General features: G+C 39.0%; 1 protein-coding gene across 1 annotated transcript in view; it reads right to left on the bottom strand.

The window, feature by feature from the left end:
- Positions 1 to 14,253, bottom strand: part of IL1RL1 (interleukin 1 receptor like 1) — a 70,183-nt gene extending 55,930 nt beyond the window's left edge. The window contains exon 1 of the mRNA XM_040454103.1: positions 13,826 to 14,253. The gene's annotated coding sequence lies outside the window, so the exon portion shown is untranslated. The remainder of the gene's footprint in view (positions 1 to 13,825) is intronic.
- Positions 14,254 to 14,744: the final 491 nt, after the last annotated feature.

Below are 14,744 nucleotides of genomic sequence, written 5' to 3'. Positions count from 1 at the left end.
TCCAGTCTGGACCCCTTGACACGAAGGATGAGTGCTGAGCCCCGCTGTTGCTGACCCATTTCTCATGCTTCCATTTCTGTGGCTTTACTTCCCACCCGCCGGTTCCTACACTTTGAACAAAGTTCACCTCTACTCTGCCTCAGTCACACTTAGGCGGAGACATGACTGGCAGCCCATCTGTAATTGATCATCCTTGGACTTAAAAGTTGGTCTTAGAAATTTCTCGGCTGGCCACCCGCTTCCAGCTTGCCACATGTCTTACTCACTCTTCCTAAAGCTATTCTTTGTCCTGACCTTGGCCATCCTCTTCCTCAGCCCGTTCCTGTTCACACAGGCCATTTGTCACCCCTCCTTCCTTCCTACCCTGCCCCACACCTGCTTCTTAATTCTGTCATTCACCTTGCACGGTCTCCCTATCAGATTCTCCCCTGTGCCCATGCCACCCAGCTCGCAGCTTCAAGAACATACCCCACCTCCTTGGTCTCTGCAGACCAGCTTGTCTCCCCGTTGGCTGTGATAACACAGCTGTATATTTCACTGCACTTTTCTTCAACTCAAACTCCCTTTATCTTTTTCCATTTTTTCCCTTCAAATGGGATACAAGTGTTTCCCAGTCTTCCCTGCTCTCAGAAAAGCTGGAATGAAGAAGAACGGTCCTCAGCCATGCCACTCCCTGATCTACCCGAAGCTTGCGTTCTCAACCCCATCAAAAAAAACAACGCCTACGTTCATTGTTCCCGATTTTTCAAGACCCCACTCGCTGTTTACGGTTACCCCCACCTGCTTGTCTCTTAAAATTGTTCTCATCGAAGGTTGCGACACCCTAAATACAAAATCCAGTGGGCTCTTCTCAGTCTGCATTCTCCTGAATCCCGTCTTTACCACATCATCCTTTGGAGCTCCCCTTCCATGCTAGGCACTCAGCAGTGCCAACTACTAACTTCTTCCCACATGGCGATTATTGTGGCAAACACTGTGCCATACATTTACATTCTCTTGTACTTTAATCTTCATGACGATCCAGAGAAGAAGCTATCATTTCCCTATTTTATAAGAGAGGAAACAGGCTTGGAGAGATGAGGTAACTTGCCTAAACCTACACCTCTATCTATAGAACTCCAGTGCCATGCTTTGAGGGCACCCCAAGTCAAGTTGCTGCTTTGTCCTGGCTCTCCTCTCCTGCTGCCTCACTGACTCCTCCTTCTAGCTGCCCCCCTCTCCCTGCCCCCAAGTGCAGAAGATTTCTGTTTTTATAATGGTTCTCTGGCCCCCTGACTCAACACATTGGAACTCTCCCCCTTGTCCTTTATGTTCAACCAGGTGCCAAACCTTATTGATTCTAACAACACGGAATCTTTCTCATAAGACCTCTTACTTTCTGCTGCCAGCATCTGTCCAGGCACTCATCACCCATAACCTGCAGCATTTCTGGGGCCTTCGCTCATTTCCTGTGTACCCTCTGCTAAGCTGACTCATTTTTCCAATACATTCATTCTTTTTTTTTTTTTTTTAATGTGTATCTATTTTTAAGAGACAGAACATGAGCAGGGGAGAGTCAGAGATAAAGAGGGTGACAGAGGATCTAAAGCAGGCTCTGAGCTGACAACAGAGAGCCCAAGTGAGGCTCAAATTCATAAACCATGAGAGCATGACCTGAGCCGAAGTCAGGCGCTCAAGAAAGTGAGCCACCCAGGCACCCCTCCAATACATTCATTCTGTGGAACAGCAAAGACAAAAGACAAAAATGAGTGGAGGACCCCCAATCTGAAGTCAACATAAGGTTTACTGGTGTTTAAGATATATTGAAAATAATGGGGGACGCCTGGGTGGCTCAGTCGGTTAAGCGTCTGACTTCGGCTCAAGTCATAATCTCGCGGTCTGTGGGTTGGAGCCCTACATCAGGCTTTGTGATGACAGCTCAGAGCCTGGAGCCTCCTTTGGACTCTGTGTCTCCTTCTCTCTTCCCCTCCCCCGCTAGTGCTCTGTCTCTCCCTCCCTCACTCTCAAAAATAAATAAACATTAAAAAAAAGAAAATAATTTAAAAATAAATAGGACACCTTTTTAAAAATTATTTTTGAATTTTCAAAATATTTTTTAATGTTTATTTAGTTTTGAGAGAGAGACAGAGTGTGGGGCTTGAACTTGGGAACAGTGAAATCATGACCTGAGCCATGACACTGAGCCATGTCTGAGCCTCAGACACTCAACCGACTGAGCCACCCACATACCCCAGTAGTAGGGCATCTTCTAACAAGCCAATCTGGAAATCATATTATCTTGAAAAATGCAATTTTGACTCAAAATTGGTTAGAGCTCAGCTCTCATGCAACTCTGTAAAGTTAGAGATTACTTTGCAGTAAACTGATAAGTGGGATGAGTTTTTTTGTTCCCTGTCTGGTATGTAAGATAACACAATGGAAATGGCTTAAGCAATTTGGTATCCACCTTCACAATATTGTCTCAACAGTCCCTTCCCCAACTTCTTGGAAACTCCAGTTTCTCATAACCTTATGAAATTAGTTCCGATGTTCTGCTGTTCCCCCCATTAATTAAACTTTGACAGATACTATCTACGCATATGAGAATTATGGTTTTAACAATTTTACAATTAGAGAATCATGCCTTCATACATGGAACCTATTTTCAGAAACAATCTCACCACTCAAACTGCCAGCAATAGGATAGAATTGAAGAGTCTGCCCATATATTACAAAATATGGCATAAACCATTAGAAGCAATGGTATATACTATTCAGGTGTCCCTATTAACTGCTAACAGGTTCACTTAGAATCACATCTTCCCAGGCCCATGCCCAAGTGTTGGATACTTACATAAAAATCTCTCAACTACATTTTTTGAGAAGCCATTCACACATCGTTCTGGAAAATTTCTGAAACGTGCCAAGCTTTATACAAATTCATCTCTGAAAAGCCATTTTCACCTCTTCGTGTACTCTTTCACTGCTGAAACTAAGTGTTTTTAAATACAGAATATGTTTTCTTGAGTTACAATTTACATACATTCACGGGTGTTAAGTGTTCGGCACTATGATTTTTTTTTTTGACAAATACATAAACCTGAATAGCCGATGCCTTCGTCGAGATATAGAACATTTCTGCTACCCCCAAAGCTCCCCTACACCCACCTGTACTAGATACATCTTGCTAAATAGCAAGTTACCCCCAAACTTAGCAATGTAAAGCTACAAGCTTTCTGTTTTATTACCTCACATGATTTCTGAGGGCGAGGAGTCTAGGAGTGACTTAGCTGGGTGATTCTGGCTTAGCATCTATCATAAAGCTTCAGTCAGTCAGGTGACCAGGACCACAGTCCCTATGGACTTGACTGAAACTGGAAGATTCATTTCCAAGCTCGCTCAGTTGTTGGCAAGAGGTTTGGTTCCTTGCCAATGCTGGCCTCTCCACAGGGATGTTCACAACACGAAGCAGAGTCCCAGAGTAGTGGAGAGAATGAGAGAGAGGGAGAAGGAGAGGAGGAAGAGAGGCAGGGAGGGATAGAGAGAGAGAAAAAGAGAGAGAGAGAGAGAGAGAGAGAGAGAGAGAGAGAGAGAGACATTATAAGACTCAAGCTATAACCTTAACTCAGAAGAAGCATTCCACACCTTCACTTTTGCCTTATTCTTTTGGTCACACAGACCAAACCTGGTACAACATGGGAGGGAACCAAGGGGAGAAATCATGGAGGGCCATCTTGGAGGCTGGTTACCATACCACTTCAGTCAATTTCGACTACTCCCAACCCCTTGCCCTCTGATGGAAATCACTGCTCAGGTTTCTTGCATCATAGTCTCAACTTGCTCTAGAATTTCATATAAATAAAACAGACATTCCGTACTCTCTTGTGCATGGCTTCTTTTGCTCACCATAATGTTTCTGAGATTTATCCACGTTGTTATGGGTTTCTAGTAGTTAATTCCTATTTATTGCTGAGTAATATCCCATTATATCGATGTGTATCAGTTTATTTGTTCTCCTACAGATAAACTTCGAATTGTTCATAATTTAGGGCTATTCTAAAAAAAAATCAGTTAAAAATATTCTTGTACAAGTCTATTTGTGAATATATGTTCTCATTTCTCTTAAATATATACCTAGAATTGGAACTGTGGAGTCAAAGGGAACATGTATATATTCTGGATGGATATAGATACAGATATAGATATAGATATAGATAGATATAGATATAGATATAGGTATAGATACAGATATAGGTATAGGTATAGGTATAGGTATAGGTATAGGTATAGGTATAGGTATAGATAAAAAACCATCAAATATGAATTTTTGTGAGTAATTATCCTGTTCTCTGGTTTGCTTATTCATTTTCTTAACATTCACTGTCTTCCAATATGAGAAGTTTTGATTGATTGATTGATTGATTGATTATCTGCTGGATCCTAATGGTTCTCTAGGAGTGGCCATAACTAAACTGGATCTATGATTTCAGCTCTGTGAACTGGGCTCTGAAAGGGTACAGAAAAGGCAAAGTTGGCTGCCCCAATGAGGGATTAAGGTGTTTGGGCAGCACCTTCCAGATCCCAGGATCATTGGGCTAGGACTTTAGCATTCCTGGGAAAAGACCCAGAGATCCAAATACCTCCCAGAGACTCCGGATGCAGGTAAAGGCAGTCAACACAACCCACCCATTCCCCTGCCAGGTGGTCCCCACCTCATCCCTCGTTTTGGCCCTTTCAGAGCCTGGATGTGAGAAGTGGGACACCTGGACAAGGCTGGCAGAGACATCGCTGTACTCAGGGGCAACCCAGTGTGACATGAAAGTAGGCATGAGGGATAGAAGTGTGCCGCATCCTCTCTCTTCCTTGTATACTTAACCTTGAATCTGTGCTTGAAACTTGTTTTTACTGGTCTGGCAGTAAAATCAAATTCAATAACGAGCCCTCCTCCTCATTTGTTCCAATTTTTGAACTTGTTTCCAGACGCAAGTCTTCTTATGGAAATGTTTTCCCATTGTTCTATTTGTCAATTACCAGAGCAGTGGCTGTCTATTTAGTCCATGCGCGTATTTGATAGGGAGAGATGAATTTCAGAGTCAAGATTCTTGGTTTCATTTTTAAAGTCTTCAGAATTTTGATTTTGTTTATAAATTGATTTAGTGAGAATGGATATCTTTACAACGATGAGCTCTTTTGCTGACACACAGCATGCCATTCCAGGGATTTAAGTCCTCTTTCATGCTTTTTAAAGAGATTTTATACATTTAGATATTTAATCACAGAAGTCTGTCAGATCTTGTTCAAGCATTTGATGTGTATTTATATTTCATGCTATCAGTAATATCATTTTTTATTTATCCCCAAAGCCATTGCATTTTTTAAATGTGTTTAATTTTTAAATGGGTTATACATGCGCAGTAGAAACATTTTTAAACGTGCTTTCATTTATATCTTCTGTCCTGTCCTCTCATTTAATTCTTCTAACTCATCGTCTGTACGATTTCTAATGATTTTTAACAACTGTATTGAGGCGTAATTTAATTCTACAGAATTCACTTATTTTAAGCGTATAATCATTTTTTTTTGAGAGAGAGACAGAGAGAGAGAGAGAGAGAAAGAGAGCAGGGGAGGGACAGAGCAGGGAGAGAGAGAAAATTTTAGGCAGGCTCCCCACCCAGCGTAGAGCTGACCTCACAACCGTATGATCACAACCTGAGCCAAAATCGAGAGTCAGACGCTTCACGAACTGAGCCACCCAGGCACCCCTAGAATCAAATGATTTTCAATGAAATTAGCAAATTGTGCAACCACCATCATAATCCAATTTTAGAACATGCCCCTCACTCTAACAAGACAGTTGAGGCCCATTTACAGTGAACCACCCCCTGGCCCACTCCTAGTGCCTGGCAACCACATCGGCCTTCTGTGTCTCTAGATTTGCCTGCTGTAGACCTTCCAAGCACAAGGAAACACACTATGTGGTCTTTGTGCCTGACTTCTTCCACTTAGTAGGATGTCTGGGAGGTTCTTCCATGTTTACTATGGATCAGGACTTCGCTTCTTTTTATCGCTGAGTAGTATTCCATGCAGGGATGCACATTCTGTTTCTCCATTCACCAGTTGATGGACATTTGGGTTGTTTCCACTTTGGGCTATTATAAATTAATAATGCTTCTGTGAATATTTATGTGCAGAAGTTTTTAATTTTGATGAAGCCTAATATATATTTTTTTTTCTTTTCAAGTTGATGCTCTTTGGATCCTCGCTAAGAAATTTTTGCTTACTCCAAGGTTGTGGAGTGAAATTTTTCCCTTTGTTCTTACAGGAGTATTATATTTTTAATTTTTACCTTTAATCTCCAATCCATTTTATCTTTTTAAATTTTTTTAAAGTTTTTTTTAATGTTTATTTATTTTTGAGAGAGGAAGGGAGAGAGAGAGAGAGAGAGACAAAGTTGGGGAGGAGCAGAGAGAGAGAGAGGGAGACACAGAATTCAAAGCAGGCTCCAGGCTCTGAGCTGTCAGACTCAAACTCATGGACTTTGAGATCGTGACCTGAGCTGAAGTCAGACGCTTAACCCACTGAGCCACCCAGGTGCCCCTCCAATCCATTTTAAATTAAAGTTTTTATGTAATGTAAAATGTGAATCTAGGTAGATTTTTGTAGAGATATTTAGCTCTTACATTCCTATTTGTTAAATCTTTTTCTCAATAAAGTATTTTGGTGTCTTGGTCAAAACTATATACATGTGGATCTAATACTAAAATCAGGTATTATGACTTTTCCAACTTTTTTTTCTTCAAATTTATTTTGGCTTATTATAGATTTTTTATGGTTTTATATGAGTTATAGAATCGGGTTGCCAATTTCTGCAAAAAAAATCTTCAGGAATTTTGATTGGAATTGCATTAAATCAGTAGATAAATTTGAAGGGAGCTACATTTTGTAATTTTAGATTTTCAATGCATAAACATGTTATATATCTCTTCATTTTTTATATCTACTTTAATGTCTCTCAACAGTGTTTTGTAATCTGAAATGTAAAGATTTTACACATACTGTAAGCAATATTTTTTTTTAAGTTTAGTTATCTTGAGAGAGAGAGAGCAGGGGAAGGGTATAGAGAGAGAGGGAGAGAGAGAGAGAATCCCAAGCAGGCTTTCCACTATCAGTGGGAAGCCCAACACAGGGCTCGAACTCATGAACCATGAGACCATGACCTAAGTAGAAACCAGGAGCCCTCTGCTTAACCGACTGAGTCACCCAGGCACCCCATATTCTTTAAAAAAATTATTTTCTAACTGTTCACTGTCAGTATAGGAAAACAGTTATACCCATATATTGATCTTATATCTTATGACCTTGTAAATTCACTTATTAGCCTTAGAAGATTTTATGTTTTAGATTCCTTTGAGTGATTTTTGTTTTACATACACACCTATTTCTTTGGAAAACAAAGATAATTTTACTTTTCCTTTCCAATATTTATGTCTTTTATCTCTTGTCTTATTATACAAACTAGGGCCTCTAGTATAATATTGAATAGAAATGGGAAGAGCAGGTATCTTGCTTGTTCTTAATCTTAAGGAGAAAATATTTACCTTTTTACCATTAAGTATAAGTTTGGGTTTGATCACAGTTGACCTTTGAACAATGCAGGGTTAGAGAAAATACATTTACAGTACTATAATGTATTTGTATACAGGGAAAAAGTGTGTATAAATGGACCCAGGCAGTTTGAACCCATGTTGTTCAAGGGTCAACTATAGTTCTTTTTCTATCTTCTTAAATTAGATGTTTAGGTCACTGATTATAATCCTTTCCTTTTCTAGCATAACTTATGAGTACTATAAATCAGAACTATGTATTTCTTTCTATGCACTGCTTTAATTTTGTCATACAAATATATACATATAAACACACACACATTCTGTTCCCTGTATTGTCTAATTTCTCTTGTAATTTTTTCTTGGACCCCCTGATTATACAACAATGCATTGCTAAAAATCCAAATAATTTAGGAATTTTCCAGATATCTTTTTGTTATTCTAATTTAATTCTCTCTTGGCCAGATAACTCACTGTGTATAATTTTAATACTTTTAAAGTGTTGAGACTTGTTTTATGATGCAGAATATAGTTTTATCTTGGTAAATGGTCCACGTGCACTTGAAAAGAATATTTATCCCATGGTTACTGGGTGAAGTGTTTGTAAAGGTCATTTGGGTCAATTGTTTGTTGTTATCAACCCAACCTTTTTATACCAGAAAGAGGTTGGGTGTTTTGGGTGTATTTTATGATTAGGAATACATTACTGAAAGAGAATTAAAATCATTTCCAATTGTGATGGTGGATTTGGTAATTTCTCACTTCTGCTCTGGAAATTTTTGTTCGCTGTGTTCTGAAACTCTGCTTTAGGAGCATATGCTTTTACGATTGTTCCTTTTCTTTTCTTTTTTTTTTTTTGTTGATGAATGCCTTTTTAACATTATGAAATGTCTCTTTCTTTGGTAGTATTCCTTGTCCTAAAATCTACATTGTCTGACATTACAATAGCCACTCCAGCTTTCTGATAGAGTTCATATGGTATAATTCTTCCATTTTTCCACTTTCATTTTACTTGTGTCTTTTTACTAAATTTGTGCCTTTTAAATAGCATATACTTGGGCTTTGCTGTTATTACCCAGAGTGACAATTTTTCTCTTCAATTGCAGGATTTAGTGCATTTATTTTCCTTCTTTTTTTTAATCACTCTAAAATTCTATGATTCTGTAGTATAATTACTTTATCTTGAGTAGATTGGGATCCTACTCATTGGTAATGTTATGGATAGCCTAGACACTCACATGTCTTTCTTCTATTTGCTTCATGCACACAGTGAACTGAATTCCCATTAGTTTCCCCCCATCTTCATAAGCCTATTTTTTTATCCAGTTACTAGCTCCATATTACTGAATCAACTGTGAATATTCAGGTCGCACTCAAAATGATTATCTTTATCGGGTAAAGAGCCAGAATTTACAACATCCTTTAAATGTGTTTTGTTATCCCAATGTTTCCATAGCCAAATGCTTTGTTTTAGACATTCTCATTACTTTGAAACCTTATTTCAAGACAGATGTGGTAGCTACATGGAATTATACACATCCCTAATATTTGTTTTCAAATATGTGCAGAATTGAATTACTGAAGATTGGTTTTGAATTTGCAAGGTCGTTTTGCAGTAGAAGAAATCAAAAGCATTGTTAGCACAGATATTCTCATTCAAGAAAAGCACCGTGCAAGATGATATGTGCCACCATGACTTGATTTACTTAGTAAGTACATGAGTATTATCTGAACGAGGCCAGAAATAAGTATTATTGGCATTGGTATTATTTATTACCCAGTCTAACAATTTCTGTCTTTCACTGGAAAAATGAATATTTTAATGTAAATATCAATCTTCTTGGGCTTGTGTCTATCATCTTGCTATTTTTTGTCATTTGTCTCCTATTTATTGTTCTTTATTCATCATTTTCTAGCAGCCTTTGGATTAAGTATTTTAATATTGCGTCTTTCCCTATTGGCTTATGATCTCAACTTCTCTGTTTTATTTTTATTGGTGCTGTGGGTTCCTAGGGTTTACAATATGCATTGTAACTCTTCATAGTCTACCGTCAAGTAGTTTATGCCATGTAGATAAAATGAAAGAACACTCACGTGATATATTTTATCTCCCCCTTTATGCCATTGTTATAATACACATTACTTGTACATGAATTGAGGCCCTACAATACATGGTCGGTTACTTTTCCCTTAAAAAGCAAACTATGCTTTAAATCCACTATCAAACAAAAATGATTTTGTATTTACCCACATGTTTACCGTTTTCTACACTCTTCATTCCTTCGTGCAGATCTGAGTTTCCACCTGCCACCATTTTCCTTTACCCTGAAGAATTTCCTTTAAACTGCCTTTTCACAAAGGTTTGCTGGTAATACATTTTCTCAGTTTTGCTTTGCATACAAATATTTTTTTATTTCACATTCCTTTTTAAAAGATATTTTCCACGTACATAAGATTCTAGGTTAGCTGTTTCTTTTTTCTCTTTTGGCATTTTACAGATGTTGTTTCATTATTTTCTGGCTGGCACTGCTTCTGACAATAACACAGCAATCATTTTTACCATTCTTCTATAACTAATATGTTTTCCTGCCCTCTGGCTTAAAATGTCTCTGTATCAGTGGTTTTCAACAAGTTGATGCATTGCCATTATTCTGTATTGCTGAGCTTCTGAGAATTGTGGATTTATTTTTTACATCACATATTAACATTTTATCATGCTTATTTCATTAAATATGTTTGTACTTAAACCTCTTTCCTCCTTCTGAGACTCTTGATAATTGTGTTAGACTCTCAATATTGTCCCACAAATCCCTGAATATCTTTTCTTTCTTTTCCACCATTTCTCCTCCTTTACATACTACAATCTCTACCCTGTCTTCAAGTTCCCTGATTTTTGTTTTCTTCTGCACGATTCAATCTACTGTTAACCCCGTTGAATGACTTATTCATTGCAGATATTATATTTTGTTAGTACAAAACTTCCATTTGGTTCATTTTTTTTTTCTTTTTCATTGCTGTCTCCCTATTTAGATGTCCTATTTGATCCTTACTATGGTCACATTTTCCTTAAAGCTTGGAAAGTAATTAAAATAGATATTTTAAACATCTTTGTTTATTCTATCATCTCTCTCAGATCTGTTTCTATTTCTCTTGGTTTGAGGATCACATTTTCCTGCTTTTCCAAATGTCTTATAATTTTTTATTATGTTTTGAGAATTTGGAATGCTATGCTGTTATGTGTCTTATTATTTTCCTTGAATTGGGAAACTTACTTGTGGATTTGTTTAATCCTCTGAAAATTTATCATAAATCTTTACTCAGGTGAGTCTAGAGTAGACTTTGCTCAGGGTGGGTTACCTCTGCTTACTACTCAGAATTTCAATAAGGTCTCTACACTTTGGCTCAAGTAATGTGCCTGCTATCCAAAGTCTGACAAATTTTTTTTTTCATAAGTATTCTCCACTTCTCTAATTACTTGTGGTAAGAAGGCTAGTCCAACACCAGATACTCTGTCACGGACTGAAAAATCAATTTTGATTACAGCAGTCTCCTGCTCAAAATCTTTTAGATCACCACTATTTACAGAATAAACTCAAAATTCCTTAGCCTGAAAATCTGATTCAGTATGCTTTATTTCCCACATCTGTCCTTAAAATATTTTCTACCAGGAAAAAAATTCATCTTTTCAGCCTCATTTTTGGATCAAAGTCTTGGGTTCAAATCCTGCTTGAACTTTGGTTCTCCAGTCTGTAAAATAAGAATAAGAACTGGGGCACCTGGATGGCTCAGTCGGTTGAGTGTCCACCTTTGGCTCAGGTCATGATCTCACAGTCCGTGGGTTCGAGCCCCACACTGGGCTCTGTGTTGACAGCTCAGAGCCTGGAGCCTGCTTCAGATTCTATATTTCCCTCTCTCTCTGCCCCTCTCCTGCTTTCTCTCTCTCTCTCTCTCTTTCCCAAAACTAAAGATGTTTTTAAAAATTTGAAAAAAGAATAAGCACCATACCTACCTCACAGGAGTTGTGAAGAATAAATACCATAGTTTACAGAAAGCACATAGTATAGTGTCTGTCTTATCAGAGACACTTAACCATAAGAAGTATTGATGCACCTGCCCTTTGATGTGCCCCCAAGTAGACTGCAATTTCCTAAAGAATAGACGTAACTATTTCATCTATTTACCCCTCCCATAGCCTAAATCCATGCAATAAATCATAATGGTTAAAAACATTGGCCTTGTAACTAAACCTCCCAAGTTTATTCCTTTATCCTACAAGGATATACTGATGTCATATGAATTAAAAAACAAAGATCCATGCAAAGCAGCAAGAATACTATTGGGAGCAAAAACAGACATGGGGTCTCTGTCCCAGTAGAGCTGACAGTGTATTGTAAGAAACAGACACCAATGAGACATTTACCAAAAATAAAAACAAACAACAACAAAAAAAAAAGCTCAACAAATCACCCCCAAATTTCTCAGCTTCTTTTTTTATCAAGTATAGTTGACATGCAATGCTACCTTAGCTTCAGGTGTACAACATAGTGATTGGACAAGTCTATATGTCAGGCTACACTCACCACACCTGTCACCATAAAATGCTATTGTGATGCCATTGACTATATTCCCTGTGCTGTAACTTTCATCCCCTAGAACAATCATTTTATTATGTTGATTGATTTAGTATTTCTGAAACTTGGGCAGACAGGGGTGGGGCGGAAGGTGGAGAGAGTAGAAGGTGGAGGGAGAAGGGGCATAACTTGCCACTGTTCCATGATGCCTGGGAACTTTACCTTGAAGACTTTTTAAACTGGGAGGGCACTGGTGGCTAGGGTCTGGAATCCTCTAAAAGACTTGATCACTCACTTGTCTGGGCTTTGGCTGAGATAGTGCAAAAATTATAACTGACGACCAAAATGCCCACATGTGACCTCTCCATGTGGCTTGGCTTCCTGAGAGCATGGACATCTAAACTTCTCAGGGCTCCAACATCAGTGTTATAGCAAGCAAGATAACGTTGCATTGCCTTTTATGACCCTGCTCTGAAGTGACACAATCCTACTTTAATGAGACTTTGTTGGTCAGTGCAGCCCCAAGTGCAGCCAATTTCAAGGGCATAGAACCTACACTTCACTTCTCAATGGGAGATGTTATCAAAGAACTTCAGGGCAATGTTTAAAATAGCAAAATCAGTAATAATGTTATTTCAATAGAGATGGTGATAGATGAGGGTAGCTTAAACCAAAGTGGTGATAGCAGAGGTGGAGGAAAGTATTTAAGACGTAACATTAGCAGGACTTGGTGATAGAACAGATATGAGGAAAGAGCCGAGGCTTTCAAATTGCATAGCAGAAGGGATGGTGGTGCCACTTACTAGACTATGGAACAGAGGAAGAAGACTGGAGCTTGCACATTCTGGTCTGCGGGGAGGATAACTTGAATTGGCTTGGGAAATGATGAGTTGGGAGAGACTTTGAGACATCGCAGTGAAGGTCAGGTAAGCAGCTGAATGTATGGACTCCAAAGAGACATTAGGGCGGGCTAGGGGAATTATTATTTTGGTGGTCTTTGACATCAAAGATGCAGGTGAGATCAGAGAGGGAATACAAAGCGAAAAGTAATGAGGGACAAGCATAAATCTTTGAGCAACTTTAACATCAACGACTTTGGAGGAGACAGAGGCTAGAGGTGCCTAGAAGAGCAGTCAAGGAGTTAATAGAAAATGAGGAGTCGCCTGCACATCAAAATCCCAGAAAAGAGAGGAGCTAAGGACAGGAGAGTGGTCAAGTGTCATACGCCGAGGAGAGTCCAGATGAGAAGAGGTCTGAGGATCTAGTGCAGGGAGTTGATTACTGTGGATGCTGAGATTTTTTTTTCCATAGAGTTATGAGTGCACAATGGAAAATGAGAAGAAACCTGTCTGAAATGGAGGCAGAAAAAGACCCAGGGCTTTCATTCCACAGTCACCACTGAACCCAGTGTGCTGAAAGCCAGTGAGTGATTTTGCCACCATCGGCACTTCTAATCACCCTGCCTCTATAATCTCTCTTCACTGAAAAAAGCCCCTCTTTGTGTACACTTTATATTTCTCAGCAAACATACACTTCTTAGAAAACCCTCTTCTGTGTTTCATTTAGCTGTCCTCTTTCACCCACCATTTATCTGCAGGCATCCTCCTGACTCAGTCCGGGTCCCATACCCACTTTCCCCACATCCACTCTCTCCCCCACAGCCTCGCTTACCTTGAGATGCACACCTGCCCGCAAGATGGCTGCCTAGACACACATCTCCATCCCAGATGTTTCTTCCTCTGCTCAAGCTTTTTGTGGCTGTTTTGAAGGCCAAATGCAGATGATTTTGTTGCTGAAGCCAACAATGTACCCTACCCAAAGTTAAATCAAATGAGTCCTATAAACTCTTCTTGCCATTGGTTCTTCCCTATTTCTAGTTCCCCGTATCTCAAATTCTGATGCCACCTTCTGCTTTTTGCTACCTTCTGGCTTCCTGCACTCATCTCTGCCTTTTTGCCTCTCATGTGCACATATATCCAGGGCAGTCTCCTGCATTCTCCTGGATTCCCACGAATTTCTATCTTCACAATAACCCAGATCCAGTGTTAACACATCCATGGCTCTAAGAGCCACCTATCAGGCTCCCTGATAACAGTTGGTCAAAGTCATCTTCTTGACATGTTACTATCCTGTATGTGATCGGGTGATTAAAATAGAAAGGGGAAGTTCCAACTGGTTGTCAACGCTGATCCTTTTGCATGGTTCCCTGGAACACTATGTTTAGAATTCTGAATCCCCATCCAGATTCTTGCAAGAATGCCAAAGTTGGCTGGTGCCATTTGGTTATTTTGTTATTTGTTTTGCTCTTTGTAAGAATTAACAGCCCCCGTTGCAGGTCAGATGCAACCCTTGGTAAGAACATTGGATGAAATAAAAGTAGGCCTATATTTTAATCTCCATAAAAGGGTTAGGATATTGCCTAAAAATCCCAAAAATTCTATAAAATATGACTTATTAATGCGTGTTAGGAGGTGATATGGTTCAACACTGGCTCTTTTGCTTCTTTTACATTATTCGTCTCCTTTATATAGCTACAGTTATCTTAGAGACCTACTGGTTACAAAGAGCTCTCAAAAGGAATGCCTGATCC

The sequence above is a fragment of the Herpailurus yagouaroundi genome, unplaced genomic scaffold (genome assembly GCF_014898765.1).
Source record: "Herpailurus yagouaroundi ecotype Mexico unplaced genomic scaffold, PumYag 210, whole genome shotgun sequence".
Classification (NCBI taxonomy): Eukaryota; Metazoa; Chordata; class Mammalia; order Carnivora; family Felidae; genus Herpailurus; species Herpailurus yagouaroundi.
The sequence above is the reverse complement of the archived record's forward strand: the minus strand, read 5'-3'. Positions and strand labels throughout refer to the sequence as shown.